Source organism: Pristis pectinata, chromosome 20 (assembly GCF_009764475.1).
Source record: "Pristis pectinata isolate sPriPec2 chromosome 20, sPriPec2.1.pri, whole genome shotgun sequence".
Lineage (NCBI taxonomy): Eukaryota > Metazoa > Chordata > Chondrichthyes > Rhinopristiformes > Pristidae > Pristis > Pristis pectinata.
In genome coordinates, this window is record NC_067424.1 from 39,817,917 (window position 1) to 39,844,231 (window position 26,315).

The window sequence follows — 26,315 nt, forward strand, 5'->3', positions numbered from 1 at the left end:
CCTGAGAAACCGCTACTGCACCCTCTCCAAAGCCTCCACATCCTTCCGATAATGGGGCGACCAGAATTGAATGCAATACTCCAGGTGCGGCCTAACTAGAGTTTTATAAAGCTGCAACATAACTTCCTGACTCTTGAACTCAGTTGCTCGACTAATAAAGGCAAGCATGTCACATGCCTTCTTTACCACCCTATCAACCTGTGTAGCCACTCTCAGGGAGCTATGGACTTGGACCCCAAGATCCCTCTACTCATCAACATGGTTAAGGGTCTTGCCATAAACAGCGTGCTGTCTCTTTACATTTGATCTCCCAAAGTGCAACACTTCACATTTGGCCGGGTTAAACTCCATCTGCCATTTCTCTGCCCACATCTGCAACTGATCCATATCCTGCTGAATCTTTTTCATCCAGGTCATTGACATATATCGCAAACAGCAGAAGTCCCAGTACGGATCCCTGTGGAACACCACTAGTCCCGACCTCCAGCCAGAATAAATCCCATCAACCAATATTTTTACAATAATTTATTTTAAAAAATAATATTTATTTATTTATTAGTCAGATGTTCATACCCTCTGTCTTCTATGGACAAGCCAATTCTGAACCCAAACGGGCAATTCACTGTGGATCCCATGCATCTAAATCTTCTGGGTGAGCCCCCCATGAGGGACCTCGTCAAACACCTTAGGAAAGTCCACGTAGACAACATTGACAGCTCTACCTTCGTTGATCGCCTTCATCGTGTCCTCGAAAAACTCAATCAAATTTTGTGGGGCAATCATGACTTGCCCCACACAAAGCCATGCTGACTGTCCCTAATTAGGCCATGGTTTTCCAAATGCTCAATAATCCCTTCCTTAAGAATCCTCTCCAGTAACTTCCCTACCACTGCCGTGAAACTCACCAGTCTATAGTTTGCAGGATTATCCCTGTTTCCCTTCTTGAACAATGGAACAACATTAGCTTCTCAACAGTCCTCTGGGACCTTGCCTGTGGCTACAGAGGACACGAAGATATTGGTCAAGGCCCCAGCAATGTCATCTCTTGTCTCTCCCAATAACCTGGGGAAAATTCCATCAGGCCCCGGGGACTTATCTACCTCAATATGGATCACCTCAGTTTTGTTTTCAGCGAGGTCGCTATCCTTCAGGGTCCTGACCTTTCAGCCAGAGTGGAGTGTAGTAGAGCTTACAGAGCCACTGCTGCACAGCTCCAGGGACCTGGGTTCAATCCGGACCTCGGCCGTCGCCTGTATGGAGTTTGCACCTTCTCCCCGTGACCATGTGGGTTTCCCCCCACATCCCAGAGACCTGCGGGTTGGTAGGGGAGTTGGCCGCTGTAAATTGCCCCCAGTGTGTAGTTGAAGGGTAGAATCTGGGGCAGGTGATGGGAATGTGGGGAGAAGAGGTTATAGGGAAAATTATTGAGGGAATGAGATTGTTCTGTGAACCAGCATAGACTAGAAGAGCCGAATGGCCTCTGATGTTCAATGGAAGATCTGGAAGGACAGTGGGGGTGTCAGGGAGCTTGTGAGAGCCCACATGCTCCCCCTCGATGTTCATGGGGGTTACGCACCGTTCCCTATGTGGATGTGCTCTCCCCAGCCTTGGTGTGACTGAGGTGTACAGAATTATGAGGGGCACCGACAGAGTGGTTTATAGGAGCCTTTTCCCCATAATACCCATGTCAAAACAAGAGGGCATTGGTTTAGGGGAAGGGGGTAGAGTTTAGAGGAAGAATTTGTTCAGCCCGAAGGCAGCTGCAGCCTGGAACACACTGCCTGAAGGGGTGGTGAGGGCAGAGGCCCTCACAGCATTGAAGTATCTACATGAGCAGAGAAAGCTGTAACCAAGTGCTGGTAAACTGGATCAGTGTGGATGGGTAACAAGGGGTTAGCATGGATGGGGTGGGCCTATTGGCCTGTTTCTGTGTGTATGACTCTGACTCAGTGAGGTAGCTCAGGGTCACCTTGTCCCAGAACAGAGGTGTTCTGCAAAACACTCACCCAATCTGTTCGGTTTCTCCAGTGTAGTGGAGACGACACAATGAGCACTGAATGCAAAACAATGTATAAGAAATGCCAGTGGATCTCTGCTGCATTTGGAAGGAGTATGTGGGACCCTGGATGGTGGGAAGGGAAGGAGTACAAGATCAGATGTGGGATGTCCTGTTCACATGGGAATGTGCTGTGGGATGGGGAGTGGTTGGTGGAGGACCAGAGGACCGAGGGGAGAACCATCCCTTCAGGATGCTGGAAGGGGAAGGAAGGGGAAGATGTGTCTGGTGGTGGAATTTCCTTGGTAGAGGTGGAAATTATGGAGTGTGGAGGGGTGAAAGGTGAGGACTGGGGGAAGAGAGGAAGAGAGAGAGGGACAGAAAGAGATAAATAGAAAGAGGGACAGAAAGAGAGACAAGAAGAGAGAGACAGGGTGAATGAGAGAGAGGAAGAGAAAGCGTAAATGAGAGAGAAACACAGGCAGGGAGAAAGAAAGAGAGACAGAGGGAGAGAGAAAGAGATTCAGAGAGAATGAGATAAAGAAGGAGACAGAGAGAGAAAGATAAGAGGGAAAGAGTGAAAGAAAGAGAAAGAGAGAATGAGGGAGAAAGGATATAGAAAAAGAGAGATGCAAACGGTAAAAGACAGAGGGAGAGACAGAGAGAGATACAAAGACAGAGAGACAAAAACAGAAAGAGAGAGAGAAAGAGTGAGAAAGACAGCGATAAAGAAGAAAGATAAGGCGCGCAAGAGAGTCAGAGGGACAGAAAGAAAGAGACAGACACAGAGAGCAAGAGGCAGATAGTGAGCGAGAGAGAAAAAAGAGAAAGAGAGAGAAAAAGAGAGTGAGAATCAGAGAGAGAGAGGGAGAGAGAGAAACAGGGAAAGAGAGGAAGAGAAAGTGAAAGAGAGACAGAGGGGGGCAGAGAGTGTGAAAGAGAGAGAGCGAGAGAGAAACAGAGAGAAAGACAGAGACAGAGAGAGAGAGAGAGAGAGAGAGAGAAGGATCGAGTGTGACGGGGAGACTGGGAGAGGTTCTCCGTGTTACTGAGCGTTGGGTGGGGTTGGCCGGACGTCAGTTCCTGCGCCTTCAGTTCCCCGACCGGTGGCGGCACAAACAGCCGCTTTAACGTCTGTGAGTTTCATCAGAGTTTCAAGATGCAGCGTTTCGCCTCCAGGAGGGACTCCTCCCTGCTCTTTACCGCCGTCTACGCCGCCGATGTGGGTAAGGTCGGACTGTGGTGGCGACCCCGGCTGTAGAACTGAGCGTGTGTGAGGCCCGTCCGGGGGTCCGTCAGTACATTGGGGTCACTTCCCAGCTGTGTGTCAGTCCTCCCCCGACACAGAACCCGACCTCCTGCACCCACCCCAAGACCTGTGTCCCGAGTGCAACGTTATTCTGCTTCACTCGTCCGTCCACTTCCTGCTGTAACTTCCTGCCACCATTTCACGCCGTGTTTCCCTCACCCTGTGAGAACCAGCTCCCCGCACCCTGACACCAGCTCCCCACCCCCACAGGGGCTCTGCGGATTCAGACCCAACTCCTGGCCTCAAACGGTGGGAGGGGCTGCTTCAGTAACAGCCCTCGGGACCCGAGGGAGAGCAATAGATTGGATCCAAAATGGGCTCAGAGGGAGGGAGGAGAGGGGAATGGGTGACGGGTGTTGATGTGACTGGAGCTGTTACCAGTGGGACCCACAGGGTCAGTGCCCCGTCGCTCACTCTGTGTTGCAGACAGTAACGAGTTGGAGCTAAATGTAGGGGGCAGGGTGAAGAAGCCTTGCAGGTGGTACAAACATTGTCCGTGTGGACGGCAGTGAGGAGGAGAGCTCCAGACTGCAGGGACACCCTGGAGTACAGTGGGCAGCATCCGTCTCCTTGATGAAGGGAAGGTGTCAATGGGCTGGAACTGGTTGAGAGAAGGTTCACCAGGCTGAGACCTGGAACAGGTGGGATGTTTGTGGGGAAAGGTTGGATCTGCGGTAGTTTGGAAGAGTGAGGAGGGACTGAAGTGAAAGGTGTGGGACCCCGAGGGAGCTGTCAGGATGTTCCCCCCGCGGGAGATCGAGAACAAGGGGTCACCGTGTGAAAAGAAGGGGCTGCCCATTTAAACAGGGATGAGGTGAAATCATTTCTGTCTGTGGTGGTGAGTCTTTGGAACTCTCTTCCTCAAAGGGCGCTGGAGACAGGGTCTTTGATCATCTTAAGGTGGAGGGAGAGAGATTATTGAGATTATTGACGTGAGGGGGTGACAGGTCACGGTGGGGGGTGTGGATGGGAATGTGGAGCTGAGGTTACAGTCGGATCAGCCAGGAGGGAGGGAGTGACCTGATCTGTGTGTCCCTGTGAGGGATCAACAGGTTGGGCAGAAAAGCAGCAAATGCAGTTTAGGGTCACAGAGCTGTACAGCACAGAAACAGGCCATTCGACCCATCACGTCCACACTGACCAGGGGGCACCCATCCGTCCTGATCCCATCTCCCAGCACCTGTCCTGTAGCCGTCTATTTCTGGGGGATTCGAGAGCTCGTCTGGACGCTTGTTAAGTGCTGTCAGTGACTCTGCTTCCTCCACCGTCTCCGGCAGTGTGTTCCAGGTACTCACCACTCTCCGGGTGAGAAAGGACCCCTCAGATCCCCTCTAAATCCCTTCCCCCTCACCCTGAATCTGTGCCCTCTTGTTTTATCTGCCTCTGGTATGGGAAAGGTTTCCTGCAGCCTGCCCGATCTATACCCCACATAATTTTATATACCCCAGTCATGTCCCCACTTCACCTCCTCTGCTCCGGGGAAAACCTCTCCAGTCTCTCCTCACTGAAATGCTCTGTCCTCGGCACGCGCCCAGTGACTCTCCTCTGCCCCCTCTCCAGAAGTGTGAGGTGATATATCTGGGGAGGTGATACAGACGAGGAGTACACCAAGCTCCTTCTGTCTCTCCACACCACTCACACCCTCCCACTTATTGTGTATGAGTGTCTGCCCACTGCTCCCTAAAGGGAACAGGACAGGTGAATAAAGGGTTATGCAGGCAGCCGGGTAACTTCCCTTCAGAGACAGAGAGAGAGATTGAAAGAGAGATAGCAGGAGAGAGAGAGAGTGAGTGAGCCAGAGAGAGAAACAGCAAGAGAAAGATAGAAAAAAGAGAGGCAGAGACACAGGGAGAAAGAGAGGAAGGAGAGAGAGGGGAAGAGAAACAGACAGAGAAAGAGTGAAAGAGAGATGGACATAGAGATAGAGAGACAGAGAGAGTGACAGAACAAGAGAGAGAAAGAGCGAGAGGGGGTGGGTGAGAGAGAGAGACAGAGAAGCGGTGGGGGGGGGGGGGGGAATGAGATAGAGGGAGAATGTGACAGGATGGGGACCGGCCCCTCTCACAGCCAAGCCACCACTCTCTGCTGGTGGAGGAGCGCTCTGACCGGAGGTGACCGTGTCCCAGACTCGGAATAGCTCCTGATTAAAAACTGTGCAGCTCCCACAGAGCAGCACGGCTGATGTTCGCCGCTGGGAGCCACGTGTCCTCCTGAAGGCAACGCCCCGACGGAAGAAGTGTGTCGCCAGCACATGCCATCGTGGAGGGTGCTCAGTGCACAGGTATCTCTGCAGGGTCCTGAGGCAGAGAGCCTCCAGCTGGGTACGTGCACACACCAGTGACTGACCGCCCTCCTCAGTCGGGAAACTCAGGACCGTAGCAGAGACCCAGTGTTTCCTGTTGCCACAGAAGAAGTCGACCAACTTCCTCTGGGTCATGGCGACAATGACAGAGGGCAGGACCCGAGTGACCAACCGGTGCCACAACATGGAGGCCACCAGTTGGTTTATGACCAGCTCCCTGTCCTGGTAAGAAATTGCTGTAAGTTGTCCTGACCAGCGTCCCAGCTGGGCAACAACTTCTGTCTCTCAGTCCTGCCAGTTCGCCGGCCAGGTTTCCTCAGTGGACCTCATGCAGACACCCAGGTAGAGGAGGTGCGTAGTGCACCACGCAAATGGTCTCAGCTCCTCTGGCAGGGAGTCCACCCACCACTGACCCACCAAGAGGAACATATCTCAGGGTAGTAGGGGGAGGGTCACAAAGAGATCCCTGCTCTCCAAGCCCTGGGAATGGGTGACGGAACAGTGTAGAGAGGGCCTGACTCACCCACCTCCCTCTGGGGAACATTCCCGACCTCCCGTTCCTTTAACTCTGGGCCTCCCGGTATCGCTCCCTCTGCCCAGGGCCAAAGCTCTTTCCTGTTCCCTGTCTGGGCCCCTCGTCCCTTCACATCCTGATTAAATCTGCCCTCAGCCTCTGTTCCAGGGAACCCCCTCAGTCTGACCCATCTCCTCACTGAACCTTCTCCGGCCCTGCCCCATCCTGGTAACTCCCCTCTCCCCCCTCTGGTGTGACACCCCCTACCCCAGACCTGTCCAGCTCCCCCGTTCACAGACCCTGGGTCCCAACCAACAAAGGCAGGGATCCCGACTGCCTCTTCACTCCCTCACCCACCTGACCTGTCCCCAGCTCCCTCTGTCCCCCCCACACCACTCACACCCTCACCGTGTTCACCCTCCCCAAACACCCCACCCCCCCCCCCCCCCCCCACTCCAGACTGGGTCCCATTTCCAGTGTCTGTGCCCCTTCTGACCCTTCCATTGATATCTGGCTGCAGGCTGCAACTTCCTTCCTCAGGGCCAGGTGCAGAGAGTCTTCACTCTGTTCCCCCCGTGGGCTCACTGTGTGATGTAGGAACTGTGGGCCGGGTCCCTCACAGGGCCGGGAGCCAGACGATGGGCCGCATGGCCTGCTCCTGTGTCTGTCATTCTCCCAGCTCCGATTCCCCCTCCAGTCACTGAGCTCACCTGCTGAGTGCCTCCTCTTGTCTCCTCAGCTGGGACTGGGGGTCCCCCTCCCACTGTGAACGGAACTGTGGGATGCCTGGTCTCCTTACCTCCCGGGATCCCAGTTGGACCGGACGTTGCTGAGGTTGAGTGGAGACGGACATCACCCAGAACCAAGTTAGCACAATACTCAAAGGAGGACATTGAATACTTCGGTTCTGACGAGTACAAGCGACGAGTAACTCTTCATCGCGGGGACTTCAGTCTGGAAATCTGTGATCTGCGGAGAGAGGACGCTGGTGATTATGAGGTGACTGTTACAGTGAGTTCAGGAGCACAGACTCGGGCAACAGTCCGACTGGAGGTGTCCGGTGAGTGAGACTGCTGCGGAGGGGCCTGGGTTTCACCAGTTCCTGAAACACCCCTAATTAATGGGTGAGGGCAGATCCCATGCGTTCCCCTGTTTACTGAACCCCACTGACTGCCAGTGTCCAGAGCTGGGGGTCATGGTCCCAGTTTAGTGGGGCTGAGGCAGTGCCAGGCTGGGGGACAAACCCACCACATCCCCGGAGACTGGACCAGGGCCGTGAAGGATAGAACTGTCAACAGGGAACCTTGTGGCTCTGAGGCTGGAGGAGCTGAGCACACGGGGAGGGGGGAGCAGAAGGATGGGCCGATGGGGTGGGAGAGGCTGGTGTGGATGGGCCAAACGGTCTGTATCTGTGGGTCACAGTTGAACAGATCCCACTGTATCCCCAGGTCAAAGGCCTGGTCTGACATGTTCAGGGATCCCAGTTGTTCGGACTGTTTCCCAGAGCATTGCCTGTTAATTCCCCAGACTGAGGTCTGAGCTCAGCAAGGTGTTTATTCCTCAGCCTTCATGCTGTGCTTTACTGAGCGATCCCCTGTGTGTTCATTACACAGAATGTAGTGTCCCAGTGAGTGACACTGTACACATACACAACAGCACACTCACACCCAGCATTATAGTTCCTGACTCACTCTTAAAATAATATAACGTTCCCAATAATCTCACCCAGCAACATCTGGCTGAGAAATCTTCTCTTCTCCATCCAGGGTCAACCAATTCCCACCGGAGGGAGGAGAACATCAGAACATGGGAACTAGGAGCAGCAGGAGGCCATTCGGCCCCTCGAGTCTGCTCCCCACTCACTGAATAGTACACACAGAATGCTAGAGCAATTCAGTAGGTCAGGCAGCATCTATGGAGGGAAATAAACAGTCGGTGTTTCTTTTGATGAAGAATCTTGACCTGAAATGTTGACTGTTTATATCCCTCTGCAGATGCTGCCTGATCTGCTGAGGTCTTCCAGCACTTGTGTTTTGCTCCTGATTCCAGTATCTGCAGAATCTCTTGTGCCCCCACTCACTGAGATCAGGGCTGGTCTGACCATGGCCTCAGCTCCACCTTCCTGCCTGTTCCCCACAAACCCCGACTCCCCTCCAACCCAAAACTCTGTCTGTCTCGGCCTTAAATACATTCAGTGACTTGGCCTCCACAGCTCTGTGGGGGGAGAGAATTCCAAAGATTCCCGACCCTCAGAGAGGAGAAATTCCTCCTCATCTCCGTCTGAAGTGTGCAGCCCCTTATTCTGAAACTGTGCCCCTCCTTCCAGATCTCCCCATGAGGGGGAACATACTCTCAGTACCCACCCTGTCGAGTCCCCTCAGAATCTTATGTCCCCTCTCCTCCCCCATCACCAGAATCCTCCTGTGCCTCGCTCCCTCGTGTGTGTATCCAGCTTCCTTTAAACCCCTCAGTGAGATTAAGTGCAGCCACTCCCTGTGGGAACAAGTCCCACATTCCCACCGCTCCGTGGGGAAGGGAGTTTCTCCAGGATTCCCCATTGGATTTATCAGTCACTGTCTCATCAACGGCCCCTTGATCCGGTCCCACCCACTGGGAGAAACACCTTCCCCACATCCGGCTGGGCATTTTATTTATTCATTTTACTGAATCTGGCCATCGCTGTCAGGACCAGCACTCACTGCCCATCCCTAGTTACCCCGGAGGAGGTGGGGGTGAGCTGCCTTCTTGACCCACTGCAGTCCTTCTGGTGAAGGAGCTCCCACCGTGCTGTTGGGGAGGGAGTTCCCAATGAAGGACCAGTGATATATCTCCCAGTGAGGAGGGTGAGGGACTTGGAGGGGAACCTGCAGGTGGTGGTGTTCCCCTGCACCTGCTGCTCGCCCCCTTTGGCGGTGGAGGTGGTGGGTTGGGAGGTTCTCTCGGAGAAGCCTGGGTGAGTAACGGCAGTGTATTTAGACGGTTCACACTGCAGTCCCTGTGTACTGGTGGTGGAGGGAGGGAGTGTTTAGGGGGGTGGACGGGGAGCCGATTGAGCGGCTGCTTTGTCCTGGACAGTGTTGATCTTCTCGAGAGTTGCTGGAGCTGCAGCCACCCAGGCAGTGGAGAGTGTTCCATCACACTCCTGGCTGGTGCCTTGGAGATGGGGGAAAGGCCTTGGGGTGTCAGGAGGAGAGTCGCTCCCCACAGGATACCCAGTCTCTGTCCTGTTCCTGTAGCCACGGTGTTTATTTGACTGGTCCAGTTGAGTTTCTGGTCAGTGGTGACCCCAGGATGTTGATGGTGGGGACTGGGCGATGGGAATGTCAAGGGGAGGTCATCAGACTCTATCGTGTTGGAGATGGCTATTCCTTGGCACTTGTGTGATGTGAATGTTCCTTGTCACTCATCAGCCGGTGTGTGAATGTTGTCTGGGTCTTGCTGCCGGCATACATTGGCTGCTTCACCTGCTGATGTGTGAATGGAACTGAATATTGTGCAGTCACCAGTGAACACCCCCACTTCTGACCATAGGATGGAAGGAAGGTCACTGATGAAGCAGTTGAAAATGTCCAAACAATGTCCATCTCCTCCCATTCGCTGCACATGAATGTGCCTATCCAAGAGCCTCTTAAACACCTGGATCATATTTGCCTCCAGTACCACTCCTGGCAGCAGATTCCAGGCACCCACCACTCTGTGTAAAAAAAAAACTTGCTCCAAATATCTGCTTTGAACTTATCCCCTCTCACCTTAAATGCAAGCCCTCTAGTATTAGATATTTTCACCCCGGGAGAAAGATACCAGCTGTCTACTCTATCTATGCCTTTCATAATCTTATAAACTTCTATCAGGTCTCCGCTCAGCCTCCGTCGCTCCAGAGAAAACAACCCAAGTTTGTCCAACCTCTCCTTACAGCACATGCCCTCTAATCCAGGCAGCATCCTGGTAAACCCCTTCTGCACCCTCTCCAAAGCCTCCACATTCTTCCCATAATTGGGAAACCAGAACTGAATGCGAGACTCCAGATGCAACCTAACCAGAGCTTTATAAAGCTGCAACATAACTTCCCAACTCTTGAACTTAGTGTCTTGAATAATAAAGGCAAGGCTTCCATATGCCTTCTTTACAACCCGATGGACCTGTGCAGCCACCTTCAGGGAGCTTTGGCCTTGGACCCCTGGATGCCTCTGTACATCAACAATGGGTCCTGCCATTAACAGTGTACTGTCCCTTTACATTTGACCTTCCAAAGTGCAACACCTCACACTTGGCCGGATTAAACTCCATCTGCCATTTCTCCGTCAATATCTACAACTGATCTATATCCCACTGTATCTTTCGGCAATCTTCTACACTATCCACAACACCACCAAACTTTGTATCATCTGCGAAGTTACTAACCCTCCCATCCACGTTTTCACCCAGGTGTTTTATATATATCACAAACAGCAGAGGTCCCAGTACGGATCCTGGCAGAACACCAATAGTCACAGACCTGCAGCCAAAATAACCCCCTTCCATCACTGCCCACTCTCTTCTATGGGCAAGGTAATTCTGAATCCAAACTGCGAAGTCACCACGGCTCCCATGCATCTAAACCTTCTGGATGAACCTGGCATGAGGGACCTTGTCAAACAGTTTATTAAAGTCCACGTAGACAACAACTACAGCTCTTCCTTCATGAATCCATTGTCTGCTCGAAAAACTCAATTAACTTTGTAAGACGTGACTTGCTCCACACAAAGCCTTGCTAACTGCCCCTAATTAGGCCATGGTTTTGCAAATGCTCAGAAGTTCTATCCCTAAGAATCATCTCCAATAGCTTCACCACCACTGATGTGATACTCGCCGGTCTATAGCTACAAGGATTCTCCCTATTTCACTTCTTGAACAATGGAACATTAGCTACTCACCAGTCCTCTGGGACCTCACCTGTGGCTAGAGAAGACGCCAAGATATTGGTCAAGGCCCCAGCAATCTCATCTCTTGCCTCTCTCAATAACCAGGGGTATATCCCATCCGGCCATGGGGACTTACTCACCTAAACATTCTTCAAGACACCCGGCACTTACTACCTCCTCCTTCATCTCCAAATGCCCCAGCTCATGAGCAGTCTCCACACTGATCTCACTGTCCTCCACGTCCTTCTCCTTGATAAATACCAATGCAAAATACTCATTTACGCCCTCGCCCACATCTCCGCCTCCAAGCACGTTTTCCTCCTTTACCCTCGAGTGGTCCCTCGTGGCCCCTCCTGCCTTTTCTAATTCCCTTCTTGAGTTCTTTTCCATTTTCTTTTGTAATCCTTCGGGGCTCTGTTTGATCTTGGCTTCCTAAACCTTGCATGTGTTTCCTTTTCCTTCTTGACTAAATTCACCACCTTACTTTGAATCCGAGGTTCCCTTCCCTTCCCATCCTCGTCCTTCCTTCTTACTGGAACATACATGTCCTGTACTCTGTGCATTTGTTCCTTAAACACCCTCCATGTGTCAGAGGTGGACTTGCCCAAAAACAGCTGTTCCCAATTAACCCTCCCTGGTTCCTGCCTCATACTCTCATAATTTGCCCTGCCCCAATTTAACACACTTCTGCAAAGTCCATACTTATCCTTATTCATAGCTATCTTAAAGCTTAAGGAGTTGTGATCACTGTTTCCATAATGTTCTCCCACTGAAAGGTCAGTCACCCGGCCAGGCTCATTTCCCAACACCAGGCCCTTCCTCTAGTTGGACTATCTACACACTGATTTAAGAAACCCTCCTGGATACACCTAACAAATTCTGCCCCATCTGAACTTCTTGAACTAAGGAGTTCCCAGTCTATATTGGGAAAGTTGAAGTCACCCACGACTACAACCCTGTTGTGTTTGAACCTTTCCCTAATCTGCCTGCATATCTGCTCCTCAATGTCGCGGTGGCTACTGTGGGGTCTGCAGTACAATTCCATCAGAATGATTGCACCTTTCTTATTTTTGAGTTCTACCCATGGAGTCTGAGTGGATGAGCCGTCCATTATGTCCCCTCTGAGTGCAGCGGTGATATTGTCCCTGATTAATAAAGCAACTCCCCCCCCATCCCACTCCCTCATCCCCCTTTTACCACCACATCTATCTTTTACAAAACAATGAAACCCTGGAACATTAAGCATCCAGTCCCGTCCCTTTCAACCAAGTCTCTGTTATGGCCACAACATCCTAGTTCTAGGTAATGATCCATGCTCTAAGTTCACCCTTACCCTTAATACTCCTGGAATTGAAATAAACACTCAACCCATCCGTCCCTTCGTGTCTATTCGACTGAGGAGCAGAACTAGGCCATTCAGCCCATCGAGTCTGCTCTGCCATTCAATGATTGATTTTTTTTTCCCTCTCAACCCCATTCTCCTGCCTTCTCCCCATAACCCTTGATGCCCTCACTAATCAAGAACCAATCAACCTCCGCTTTAAATATACCCAGTGACTTGTCCTCCACAGCCGTCTGTGGCAATGAATTCCACAGATTCACCACCTTCTAGCTAATGAAATTCTTCCTCATCTCTGTTCTAGAGGAACGTCCTTTTATTCTGAGGCTGTGCCCTCTGTTTTGAGACTCTCCCACCACTGGAAACATCCTCTCCATGTCCACTCTATCCAGGCCTTTCAATATACGGCAAGTTTCAATGAGATCTCCCCTCCTCCTTCTAAACTCCAGTGAGTACAGGCCCAGAGCCATCAAATGCTCCTCATGCCTTTCATTCTTGTAAACCTCCTCTGGACCCTCTCCAATGCCAGCACATCCTTCCTTAGATATGGCGAGACTCTTTTGGTGGCGCTAGATGGAGTAGGTCATATCTTGGCTCTGCTCTACTCACCTTGTACACCAGCCTTTAGTAAGACTTTTATAACACTTTTACAAGACTGAATTTGATTTTTAATTGCTGGAAATGAAAACCAGAGCTAAAGCTGCAGCTGATAGCAAGGGTAATGGAGACCCTCAACTCACTTTGGAAGCTCTTTCTAAACTGGATAAAAAGCTTGACCAGAGATTTGCTACTTTGGAAACGTTGCTAAAGGAGATCGAAGACAGACAAACTACACTCATACAGGAGAATGCTCAACAACAGCAATTAATTGCTGAACTGGATGAAGCTGGCAAAGAGAGGGATCGCAGACTGAGCTTACTGGAAGAAGATTTAACTGTGACCATCCAGAGTCTGGAACAGCAAAGACAGAGGATTACTGATTTGGAAAACCGCAGTCGGAGAAATAATTTGATGGGCATTGGCTTTCCTGAAGACGCTGAAGCTGGTAATCCTACTGAATTCTTCTCCAAACTTCTGATGGATGTGTTTGGCTCTGAAGTTTTCTCTGAACGTCCCATACTTGATCGTGCTCATCGAACGTTAAGACCAAAACCCCCGGCAGAGCAAAAACCACGGCCAGTAATACTGAGATTTCATTATGTGAGTACCAAAGAACATTTGATTTGAATCGCTTGTCATCGAGGAATGATCCAATATAAAGATTGGAAGTTTCGTCTGGTTGAAGATTACAGCCCAGAAGTTATGAAAGAGAGACTGCGTTATCAACTAATTGTGTCGTGACTCCATCAAGGGAACTCTCATCCTGCATTAGTGTTCCCTGCAAGCTTGAGGAATGTACTCCCCGATAAATCACACCGATGGTTTAATTGTGTCAAGGAAGCCGAAGAATTTCTTCAAGATTAACTTTTGACTTCAGGTGGTAAAGAAATGTGCTACTCTTTGATTTTTATATCTATTTGGTCTATTAGGTAATAATTAACTTACAGACTTCAGTGCTTTTTAAGTTCAGAGATATTTTTCCTGCCCTCTGTTAACACTTTTGTGCTTGGATCTGGAACATGGATACTTACCATATCTCTACTTAATATTTCTTTCTGTTTTTATTATTTTACTTTAATATTTTTAATGCTTTGTTTTGGTAATAATTGAGAAGCTGATTGAGTGACTGATGGCTTTTTTTTCCTTTTGAAATAATAGTAAGATTGTATTCTTTAAATGTCGATTGTCGGTATTCTTGTTTGTGTAGAACTCTGTTAGCAAGTCTGTTTACATTTCAAAATTCTTGTTTTCTCATGTTTCGACTAACGGTGGTGTTTTGCATTCCTCTTAACTTGGAGATTTGCCACCAAAAGAGCTGGGGTTAAGTAACTTAAGTGGGTGGCATTCTGGCTGTCTATTGGCCAGTTTTTGGACTTGGGTGGGTGGGGCTGTTTTTAGGTTAGTTGTGTTTTTCCTCTGGACTCATAAACTACAAATATGCCTGAATTGTTGTCATATCCAGCTCCTCTTTGAATTTTTTTTTCCTCTTCCTGGTTAGGAGTCTCCTGTGCAATAAGGTTAACCCTTTACATACCATATGTTTTTAGTCTGTTAAAATGGATAAGATGATTAGTTTTGTTTCATGGAATACAAACGGTTTAAATAATCCAATTAAGCGCAAGAAGATCTTTAAAGTTTTTCATAGACTGAACACTAAGATTATTTTTGCACAAAAGGCTCATATTAGGAGACAGGATAATCAGCACTTTTTTAGATTTTGGAGGGGTCAACAGTTTCATTCTAATTCGCAAGCAAAGGTGAAAGGGGTCTCTATTTTTGTAGACTTCTCAATTTCGTTTGTTCATCATGAAACAATCTCAGACGCAAATGGTAGATTTCTATTAATTACTGGCTTCATAAAAAAAAGTGGTTATGGTTAATGTCTATGCACCGAATGTTGATCATCCCAAGTTTTTTAAACATTTATTTGCATCTGTTCCTAATTCAAACAAATATACGGTGATTATGGGTGGAGATCTCAATTGTTGCTTAAACCTTTCAATGGATAGATCTGTGTCGAATCACATACTTCCAAACAAATCCGTTGTCTTTATTAATTCTTTCTTAGTTGATTCTGGAATTTTAGAAGTTTGGAGATTTCTAAACCCATATGATAAAGAGTTTTCGTTCTTTTCTTATGTTTATCACAACTACTCCAGGATTGATTCCTTTTTTATTGACTCGCGATTAGCTCCATCTGTTATTGACTGTAAGTATGATGCAAGTGCCATTTCTGATCATGTGCCATTGAAACTATCAACTAAATCAGCAGACGTACCCTCTGGTGTCAGACAATGGCGACTCAATTCTTCTCTATTGCAGGATTTAGACTTTGTTCATTTTATTAAAGAACAGATTTCCTTTTCCTTCTCAACTAACTTTACGGAAGAAATTTCCAGTGGGATATTATGGAATACCTTTAAAGCTTATATCTGTGGTCAAATTATTTCATACTCTGCTGGATTGAAAAAATGAACTGATAATGAATTACATATATTGGCTGATAAGATCAAGAAATTGATATAAAAAAATACTCTGATGCTCCTAATTTGGAGTTCTATAAAAAGAGAACTGAACTTCAAGTACAACACAGTTCATCCAATTGAAAATCAATTACTTAAAACCAGGAGTCAGTTTTATATACATGGTGATAAATCTGGTAAATTGTTGGCCAACCAACTGAAAGCTGCTTCAACTAAATGTCAGATTATTAAAGTTTGTAAACAAGATGGTAATTACACGGTGGACCATGATTAAATTAATAAATCTTTTCAGGAATCTTATACTTTATATCAATCAGAATTTCCTGAGGATCCTACATCAATGCATGAATTTTTAAGGAATTTGAAGGCTCCGAAATTATCACCTAATGAATGTTCAATATTAGATGCAGCCATTTCAGAGGAAGAAATAAAGAAAGCAATTTCTTCAATGAATTCAGGTAAAACACCTGGTCTTGATGGGTATACAGTGGAATTTTTAAAATCCTTTTCTGATCTTCTCTCTCCCTGGTTAGGTAAAATTTTTAAAGATGCCCTATCAGCAGGTAAATTACCACAATCCTTTTATGAAGCAACTATCTCTTTAATTCTGAGAAAGGATAAAGATCCCACTGAATGTGCATCTTGCAGACCTATTTCTTTATTGAATGTGGATTCCAAAATTGTTTCCAAAATATTGGCTTCTAGACTGGAAAAGGTACTTCCACAAATTATTTCTGATGACCAGACAGGATTTGCATTTTAATATTATGGAGGTTAATGAATATTGTATATACCCCCTCATCTACAATCCCAAAATGTGTTATCTTGCTTGATGCCGAGAAGGCGTTTGATAGAGTTGAATGGCAATATTTATTCAACACGCTTGAGAAATTTAATTTTAGCCCAAATTTTATTTCCGCGATTAAATTGATTTACCATACACCTATGGCTTCAATACTTACTAACAATCAGAAATCCCCCTTTTTCAGGCTTTTTCGAGGCACTAGGTAGGGCTGCCCTTTAAGTCCTTTATTATTTGATATTACCATGAAACCCTTGGCAATTGCCTTTTGGGACTCTTCTAACATATTTGGTATCACACGTGGAAAGGGGATGCATAAGATATCACTATATGCAGATGACCTGTTACTCTATAACTCTAACCCGGAGAAATCCATCTCTGCAGCATTACCAGTGCTTGCTCAGTTTAGTGTTTTCTCTGGTTATAGATTAAATCTTAATAAGAGTGAGCTTTTGCCATTAAATATGCAAGTTCCAATATATAGGGAATTACCATTTAGGTTAGTGACTGATTATTTTACATATCTGGGTGTTAAAATTACCAAGAAGCATAAGGACTTATTCAAGGTTAACTTTTTACCTTGAATTGATCAGGTTAAACAATTGTTTACTAAATGGTCCCCATTGTCTCTATCATTGATTGGCCGAATTAATGCAGTTAAGATGAAGATTTTACCAAAATGTTTGTATTTATTTCAGGCGGTTCCAACTTTCATCTTGAAATCCTTTTTTGATACTATTGATTCTAAACTTCTTTCATATATATGGCAGAATAAAAACCCAAGGTTAAGTAAGAAATATTTACAAAAATTAAAAAAGGATGGTGGCATGGCTTTGCCTAATTTTAGATTTTACTATTGGGCAATTAATGTTAGATACTTTATTTTCTGGGCGCAAGATTTAGATGTAATTCAATGTCCTCGATGGGTGTATCCTGAGTATGAATCAGTGCAAGGATTTTCATTAGCTTCTATTTTAGGAGCCTCACTCCCTTTTGCACTTACTAAATTGAGTAAACAAATGATTACCCCAATAGTTAAACATACAATAGGAATATGGTTTCAATTTTGTAAATTTTTTGGATTGAATAAATTCATTTTATCAAGTCCTATCCAATCCAATTTTTTCTTTCAACCATCTCGAATTGACTTAGCTTTTTCTTTATGGAAAATGAAGGGAATAACATGCTTTCGTGATTTATTCATTGATAACTGTTTTATGTCTTTTGAACAGTTGTCTAATAAATACAATTTGCCTAGATCACATTTTTTTCGATATTTACAGATTAGAAACTTTAAAAAGTTACTTACCTTCTTTTCTGATACTATATAAAACTGAAATTACGGGAAATATCTTAGGTTTTAATCCTTATCACAAGGGCTTGATAGCAATAATTTATGATCGGATTATGAAAATACGTCTAGGGATACCTGATAAAATTAAGAAAGAATGGGAAAAAGAACTTCAGGTACTTTTACCTATAGAGACATGGAAGAAAATTCTCCAATTAGTTAATACCTCTTCAATGTGTGCTAGACGCTCTTTGATACAGTTTAAGGTGGTTTGTAGGACCCATATATCTCAGGATACGTTAGCTCGTTTGTATGACCATATAAATCCTATCTGTGACAGATGTAATTCTGAGGTGGCTTCCCTGACACGTATATTCTGGTCCTGCCCTCATTTGGAAAATTATTGGAAAGACTTTTTCGATATTATCTCAGTAGTATTGAGTATTGATTTACAACTTCATCCTATTGCTGCAACTTTTGGGTTACCAATGATGGATTCTGGCCATTTATCTGCTTCAGCTTGTCGTATGATTGCATTTGTTACATTAGTAGCCAGGAGATCCATTCTATTTAAATGGAAAGATCCTAAACCTCCTACTACATTCCTATGGTTTTCCCAAACTATAACATGTTTAAACTTAGAAAAAAAATAGGAGTGTTACTATCAACCTTTCGGTTAAATTTGAGGAAGTTTGGAGTCCATTTATTCAGTATTTCTATATCATATAAGCTGACCTTTTTCGAATCCCTTTCAATAACCGTTGAATATGGAGAAGCAGAGCTGAAGACATAATTTTTCTTTTAAATCTAAGAAATATCAGTCCAGTTTTTGTTTTCCTTTGAAGTTTTTGGTTTGCTTTTGTCTATTATAATTTTTTTTGATTTGGGGGTTTTCTTTTCATATAATTAAATTTCTTTTCAATTTTTTTTTGCATTATGTACACTTAGCAAGAGTGTGGGAGGTCTGGATTACATATTTTACTCCTTGTGAGTATAAATATTAACTGTTATTATTGTTATCCTGATCTCTTTGCATCATATGTAGGATTATTAATGTTATGTAATATAATTTGAATTAATTTGAAATGCAATAAAAAGATTGGGGAAAAAAAAGATAGGGGGCCCAAAACAGCTCACAATACTCCAAATGTGGTTTGACCAATGCCTTATGAAGCCTCAGCATTGCATCCTTGCTTTTATATTCTCGTCCTCTCCAAATGAATGCTCACATTGCATTTGCCTTCCCTATTACCGACTCAACCTGCAAGTTAACCTTTAGGGAATCCTGCACTAGGACTCCCAAGTCTCTCTGCACCTCCGATTTTTGAATTCTCTCCCTGTTTAGAAAATAGTTTACACCTTTATTCCTTCTGCCAACGTGCATGACCAAACACTTCCCTACACTGTGGGCAGAGAATTGGCAGATGGAACATTCTCCCAACCCATCCAAGTCCTTCTGCAGACTCCCTGCTTCCTCAACACTATCTGTCTTTGTATTATCCATAAATTTGGCCACAAAGCCATCAATTCCATCATCCAGATTATTAACATATGTCGTGAAAAGTAGTGGACCAAACACCGACCCCTGAGGGACACCACTAGTCACCGGCAGCCAACCAGAAAAGGCCCCCTTTATTCCCACGCTTTGCCTTCTGCCAGTCAGTCAATCTACTATCCATGTTGGTACCTTTCCTGTAATATCATGGGCTCCCATCTTGTTTAACAGCCTCATGTGCGGCACCTTGTCAAAGGCCTTCTGAAAATCCCTGCCCATCCTTCCTTACAGACTTACTGGACATGACATGTTCCTTCCTCTCAACCCCTCCACTTTCTGACCTGGTGCTCTGGTTCCCAGCCCCCTGCCAAACTGGTTTAAACCCTCCTGAGAAGCACAAGTGAACTTCCCGGCCAGGATATTGGTTCCCTTCCAGTTAAGGTGCAACCCATCCCTCTTGTACAGGTTGGCCCTGCACCGGAAGAGGTTCCAGTGGTCCCTGAAACCATGTGGCACCGGGAGTAATCCAGCGATTACTACCTTTGAGGTCCGTCTTTTCAGCTTCTTTTCTAATTCCCTAAACTGACTGCGCAGGACCTCATCTCCCTTTCTACCTGTGTCGTTGGTGCTAATGTGCACCACGACCTCTGGCTGCTTAGTCTCCCACTTGAGAATGTTCTGCAGCCGCTCCAAGACATCCTCAACCCTGGCATCTAGGAGGCAAAACATCATCCTGGCATCTCTTTTGTGGCCACAGAATCTTCTGACATTCCCTCTAACTCATAGAGTCATACAGCATAGAAACAGGCCCTTCAGCCCAACTTGTCCATACCGACTGCGTTGCTCAGTGAGAGCTAGTCCCATTTGCCCGCGTTTGGCCCATAGCCCTCTAAACCTCTCCTGTCCATGGACTTATCGAAATGACTTTTAAATGTTGCTAACGTGCCCGCCTCAACCACTATTTCTGGCAGCTCATTCCAAATGTGCACCACCGTTTGCGTGAAGCTGCCCCTGAAGTCCCTTTCAAATCTCTTGCCTCTGATCTTAAACCTGTGCCCTCTTGTTTTTACCACCCCCTCCCTGGGAAAAACATTATGTGCTTTCACCCTGACTGCGCCCCTCATGATTTATGGATCTCTTTCAGGTCACCCGTCAATCTCCTACGTTCCAGGGGATAAAGTCCTAGTCTACACAACCTCTCCTTGTAACTCAGGCCCCCAAGTCCAGGCAACATCCTGGTAAATGTTTTCTGCACTCTTTCTATTGTAGATAACATCTTTCCGATAACAGGGTGACCAAAACTGCACACACTACTCCAAGTGCGGCCTCAGCAATGTTTCCCAACATAATTTCCCAGCTCCTGTACTTAGTGCCCTGACTGATGAAGGCCAGCGTGCCAAACGTGATCTTCACCACCCTGTCTACCTGTGACGTTGCTTTCAGTGAACTGTGGACTTGCATTCCCACCCTTTTAATATACTTACAGAATCTCTTGGGATTTTTCCTCGCCTTGCCTGCCAGATCTTTCTCATATCTTTTTTGCTCTCCTGACTTCTCTCTGAAGTGCACTCCTACACTTCTTGTCATCATCAAGAGATTCGCAAGGTTCTAATTGCTGATACACAGTGGATGCCTCCCTCATTTTGTCAACCAGAGCCTCAATGTTTCTCATCAACCAGGATTCCTGAAACCTACCAGCCTTGCCCTTCACCCTAACAGGAACATGCAGGTCCTGAACTCCTGACATCACACCTCTAAAGCCCTCCCACTTGGCAGACGCTCTGTTCCTTGCAAACAATCTTGTCCAATCAACCACTGCAAGATCCTGCCTTATGGCTCCAAAATTTGCTCTGCCCCAGTTCAGGACCCTAACCTGTCAACTGGTTATATCCTTTTCCAGAACGATTTTACAACTAATATGGTCACTGGACCCAAAGTGCTCGCCGACAACACTTTCGCCACTTCCCGACCTCATTCCCCAGGAGAAGCTCCAGTGTTGCACCCTCTCTGGTAGGTCCCTCTATATATTGATGAAGGAAGCTTCCCTGGACACATTTCACAAATTCCACTCCGTCCAAGCCTTTTACACTATGGGTGGCCCAGTCAATATTAGGGAAGTTAAAATCTCCCACTACTACCACCCTATTATGTTTACAAGTAGCTGCAATGTCTCGACATACCTGCTCCTCCAATTCCCACTGACTACTGGGGGGCCTATAATACACTCCCATCAGTGTGACCAACCCCTTCTTGTTTCTAAGTTCTAACATGTGGCCTCACTGGATGATCCCCCAAGAATATTGTCTCTGATAACCATTGTTATGTCCTCTTTCAGCAAGAAGGCATCTCCCCCTCCTCTCTTACCTGTACCTGTGTCACGCCTGTAGTTCTGTATCCTGGAACATTGAGCTGCCAGTCCTGCCCTTCCCTCAGCCGTGTTTCTGTCATGGCACTGATATCCCAGTCCCCAGAGCCAATCCACGTCCTGAGTTCATCTGCCTCACCTGTCAAGCCTCTTGCACTGAAATAAATGCAGTCGAGTCGATAAATAAACTGTCACGATTGCTCTGCCTGACGTTACCCTTCCCCACTGAGCCTCAGAGCCGGTCACAGTGCCACTGACCTGGCTGCTGCTGCTGTGCCCTGATAGGTCAACCCCCCCACTACTCACCCCCCCCCCCCCCCAGTGGTATCCAAAGGGGAATACATGTTGCAGAGGGGAATGGCCACGGGAGCCCTGCACTGTCCGCCTGCTCCCTCGACCTTTCCTGGTGGTGACCCAACTACCTGAAGCCTGCACCTCAGGTGTGAACACCTCGCTAAAACCGTTACCTGTGATGCTCTCAGCATCCTGGACGATCCTAAGTACATCCAAGACCAGCTCCAGTTCCTTAATGTGGTCGGTCAGGAGCTGTACAGTCCAAGGTGTTGGCCTATCCATCTGCTGGACATTGGTCTGTGCTGGTGTCGCACATGTAAAGGGATGGGGCACCTTCAAAAGAACTGCCCTCACCTCAGGGCAGCAAATTCCATCTGGACGTCCCAGGACGTCCCGCTGCCCCTCCCCTCCGCCCTGTGCCTGGGGCAGTGGACACAGAGGTAGAGCATGTCACGGGCCAGGGAGGAGGATTATCCGAGGGGTAAGAAGGCGAAGAGGAAGTCAAAATGTCTCCAGCAACGTCCTGTGATGTGCAAGGGTCTGCGCTTGACCCCAGGTCTGACCCCGGCTGCCCACCTGCCCTGAGGTGAAGCAGTGGCCTGAGGGAGCCGGGCAGGAGGACGGAGGGGCGGATCCTGAAACTCCCTCGGTGATGGAGGTCTCTGCAGCTCTGCATATCTGTGGGGTGAAGAGGAGGAGGCTCCCGTCGTTTGGGTTGGAGGATGGTCCTGAAGCACAGGGGCCACCTGAGGGGGCAGATTTGGTCGTGGGTGTCGGTCCCCAGCCTGTGCCCCTGTTGAGCCTGTGTGCAGTGTCGAGGGGTGCACTGCCCCACCAGTTGAGGGGAACAGGGAAACCTTCGGGAGCCTAGCCCCTCCCATGGAACAGAGTGAGGTGCCCCTGTGGTTGGGCAGGGGGGGGACCACCCTCTAGTTCTAGTCTCACCTACCAGTGGAAACAACTTTCCTGCCTCTATCTTATCTCCATTTCATAATTGTATGTTTCTATAAGATCCCCTCTCATTCTTCTGAATTCCAGCGAGTATCGTCCCAGGTGAACTCAATCTCTCCTCACAGGTTAAACCCCTCATCTCCTGAATCAACCTGGTGAACCTCCTCTGCACCTCCTCCAAAGCGAATGTATCTTTTGTCAAGTAAAGAGACCAGAACTGCACGCAGTACTCCAGCTGTGGCCTCACCAGTACCCTGTACAGTTGCAGCATAACCTCTCTGCTCTTGAATTCAATTCCTCTGGCAATGAAGGCCAACATTCCATTTGCCTTTTTGATAACCTGTTGCACCTGCAAACCAACCTTTTGCAATTCATGCACAAGCACTCCCAAGTCCCTCTGCAAAATAGCACGCTGCAATCTTGCACCATTTAATGGACAGTGGGACACTGGAAGGGATGGCCCTCTGCGTGCTGACCTCCGGTGGATCCAGTGGCCAGATCCCACCTGCAGTGATCCCTTACTCAGGTCAGGGACACCACCCACTTAGTCTTCAGGGAGAACACGGCCATCTGTGAAGGTGGCTGAAGGGCCAACAACCTCGGCCGTCGCCTCACACAGACCTCGATGGACATGTTGCGGTAAATGTGGCTTTTCACCCCACTCTCTGATGTCAATAGTTTGAACAGTGTCGGGGCCACAGGGGTGACTGGAGCTGCCACAGAGGTGTAACTGTGGGACGGCCCCACCACCGGAGAGGGTGGGTTGTCCATCGGGTCCACAGACCCCGGCAGATACACTCACAGTACAATCTGGTAATGAAAGCTCAGGAGAGGGGAGGTGAATTGGGGGTGGGACGGGGAGAGGAGCCCCAGGGTGTTCCTGCCGTCCTGTGCCGGCTCTTCGACGGGGGGAGGCCTCTTCACCCAGGTCAGCTGGGGGCTGCTGAGGCCTGATGGAAGGGCAAAGATTTAAACAAACTTCCTTCACACAGACAGCCCCAGCTGTCCTGGGCCGCGAACTTGGGGAGGGGAGGGAGTGTTGGGGACGGACCATCCCCAGTCTTCCACAGCCCCACCCAGTGATCTCCCAAGCACGACCAACAGTATTTCACTCCACAGCCACCAATCATATTGTATCAGGAACATCCTTCTCTCCAAAAATCAAGTCCCCCTCCTCTCCTCTTTCCCACCAGAAACAGTTGGAGGGAGACAGACTCTCCGTCTCCCGGCTGTACCCTCAGCCAGTTCCACACACCAAGTGAGTGCAGGTTCCTCCAATCCACCTGTGTCCCGGGAATGTGTGAAGGGACAGTGTAGAGGGAGTTTCACTTTGTGCCTAACCCCTGCCCTGGGAGTGTGTGATGGGACAGTGCAGAGGGAGCTTCACTCTGTGTCTGACCCGTGCCCTGGGAGTGTGTGGCAGGACTGTGTCAGTGTTTCTTCATCATTATTGAAGACGGTCAGTGACACAGGGTGCTGGGGAGAGGGGTTACTGAGGGATGGTGTGAGGGAGGGGGATTAACATCAGTGGGGATACAGTCAGTGACACAGGGCGCCGGGGGAGAGGGGTTACTGAGGGACAGTGTGAGGGAGCTGGCTAAATGTCAGTGGGGATGCAGTCAGTGACATTGCTGCCTGTGATTGGAGGGGAAGGTACGCAGGGGAATGATGTCGGGGTGAGTGGAGGGGACTGAGGGGTATTGGAGGAGAGGGGAGGGGATGGAGGGGAGTGACGTGGGGGTGAGTGGAGGGGACTGAGGCACGGTGTTGAGGTGACGGGGTTTTTTCTCCGGCCTGAGGCGGGATGGAGTGGATCCGTCGATCCCGTGTCACTGGGAGTGTGAGGATAGGATTAATTCCGGAATCTTCTCTCCTTCCCAGCTCCAGAGCACAGATCGTCAAATATCGCATGGATCATTACCGGCGTTGCACTGTGTGTGGTTGTTGTGGCCATTGTCCTCTGGGTGGAACGGGATTCTCTTCCCTCGCTCTGTCTCCCAGACAGGAACGGCTGTGGGAGTGGACGTGTCTGCAGGCAGGTGTCCCCCACACCCATCCTGAGGACCAGGGATCCCAGCCCAGGGGGAGGGGGCAGGCTGGGGTGGGGGTGCGAGGTTTGGTGGGAGGGCCGTGGGTGGAGGGGTAAGGGGCAGCTGGTGGCAGAGAGAGGAGGGTGGGGACTGGGGGCAGGTTGGAGGGGAGGTGTTGGGAGTGTTGGTGGGGAGGAGCGACAGAGGAAGGGGAGACTGGGGTGCTTCTGGGTGACATGGGAATTGTCTATAGAGGTGGGGAGGGGTCACTGACAGAGTCTCCTCACCTCTGCTTTTGGTCCCACAGACCTGGCGGGGATGCCAGGATTGAACGGTGGATCGGTCGGGGGGGAGGGGTTCTGGGATCTGGCATCCCCCTGGGGAAACTGCTGAGGGAGACCCCAACTCACAGATGCACCCCTCCCCAATCGGGACAGTGAGTACCTCTCCACAGACCCAGTCACTGAAAAATGGTGCCCAACCCCTGGTGCAATGGAAGGTGTTAGGATCTGGGACCCTCAGTCCCCCGGCCCTTCTCTCCTACCTTTGTGTCCACTCCTTTGTCTCTGCCTCTGCACACTCTTCCCCTCCCCACCCCCAGCCCCTGTGTCACTCCCCCAGTCAGTGCTCACTCCCTCTGATCACAGGACGTCCCGTCCACTGTTCCCACCTTCGTTCTCTACCCCCCTGCCCCCCCACCTGACCTGGGTTATTCCCTTGCGGACCAGCGGAGATACTGTGGTTGATGTATTAGGGAGTATGAGCCAAGTTTATGGCTAATACTCTCGAATCCAGGCAGCATCCTGGTGAACCTCTTCTGAACCCTGTCCACAGCCTTCACACCCTCCCTGTAATGCAGCGACCAGAACTGCACACAATACTCCAGATGCGGCCTGACCAACATGTTATCCAGCTGCAACAGGGCAGGCACGGTAGCGCAGCGGTTAGCGTAACGCTATTTCAGCGCCAGCGACCCGGGTTCAATTCCAGCTGCTGTCTGTAAGGAGTTTCTACGTTCTCCCTGTGTGTCTGCGTGGGTTTCCACCGGGTGCTCCGGTTTCCTCCCACATTCCAAAGACGTACGGGTTAGGAAGTTGTGGGCATGCTATGTTGGTGCTGGAAGCGTGGCGACACTTGGGGGCTGCCCCCAGAACACTCTACGCAAAAGTTGTATTTCACTGTGTGTTTCGATCTACACGTAACCAATAAAGATATCTTATTTTATCTCATATTAACATGGCTTCCCAACTTTTTACTCAATGCCCCAATCGATGAAGGCAAGTGTGCCTTCTGCCGCCTTTTACCCAACTTTCTTGTGTTGCCACTTTCACAGAGCTCTGGACATGACGATCATGGTTTAAAGGGGGAACCTGCTGGTGGTGGTGCTCCCCTGCACCCGCTGCTCTTGTCCTCCTTGGTGGTGGAGGTGGTGGGTTTGGGAGGTTCTGTCGGAGTAGCCTGGGTGAGTATCTGCAGTACATTTTGTGGACGGTACACAGTGCAGCCACTGTGTACTGATAGTGGAGGGAGGGAGTGTTTCGGGAGGTGGACGGGGAACCAATCGAGCGGATGCTTTGTCCTAGATGGTGTTGAGCTTCTCGAGAGTTGCTGGAGCTGCAGCCACCCAGGCAGTGGAGAGTGTT

At 48.6% G+C, this 26,315-nt stretch overlaps 1 protein-coding gene and 1 long non-coding RNA gene across 3 annotated transcripts in view; both read left to right on the forward strand.

Annotated features, from left to right (window-relative positions):
* LOC127580904 (SLAM family member 5-like) overlaps nucleotides 1-26,315 on the forward strand; it is a 665,368-nt gene that overhangs the window by 40,331 nt on the left and 598,722 nt on the right. The gene's annotated exons all lie outside the window — the stretch shown is intronic.
* LOC127580920 (uncharacterized) lies at nucleotides 3,794-17,505 on the forward strand. The gene is made up of 3 exons (XR_007957902.1): nucleotides 3,794-3,946; nucleotides 6,861-7,181; nucleotides 12,666-17,505. It is a non-coding gene; the product is annotated as an uncharacterized LOC127580920 (long non-coding RNA).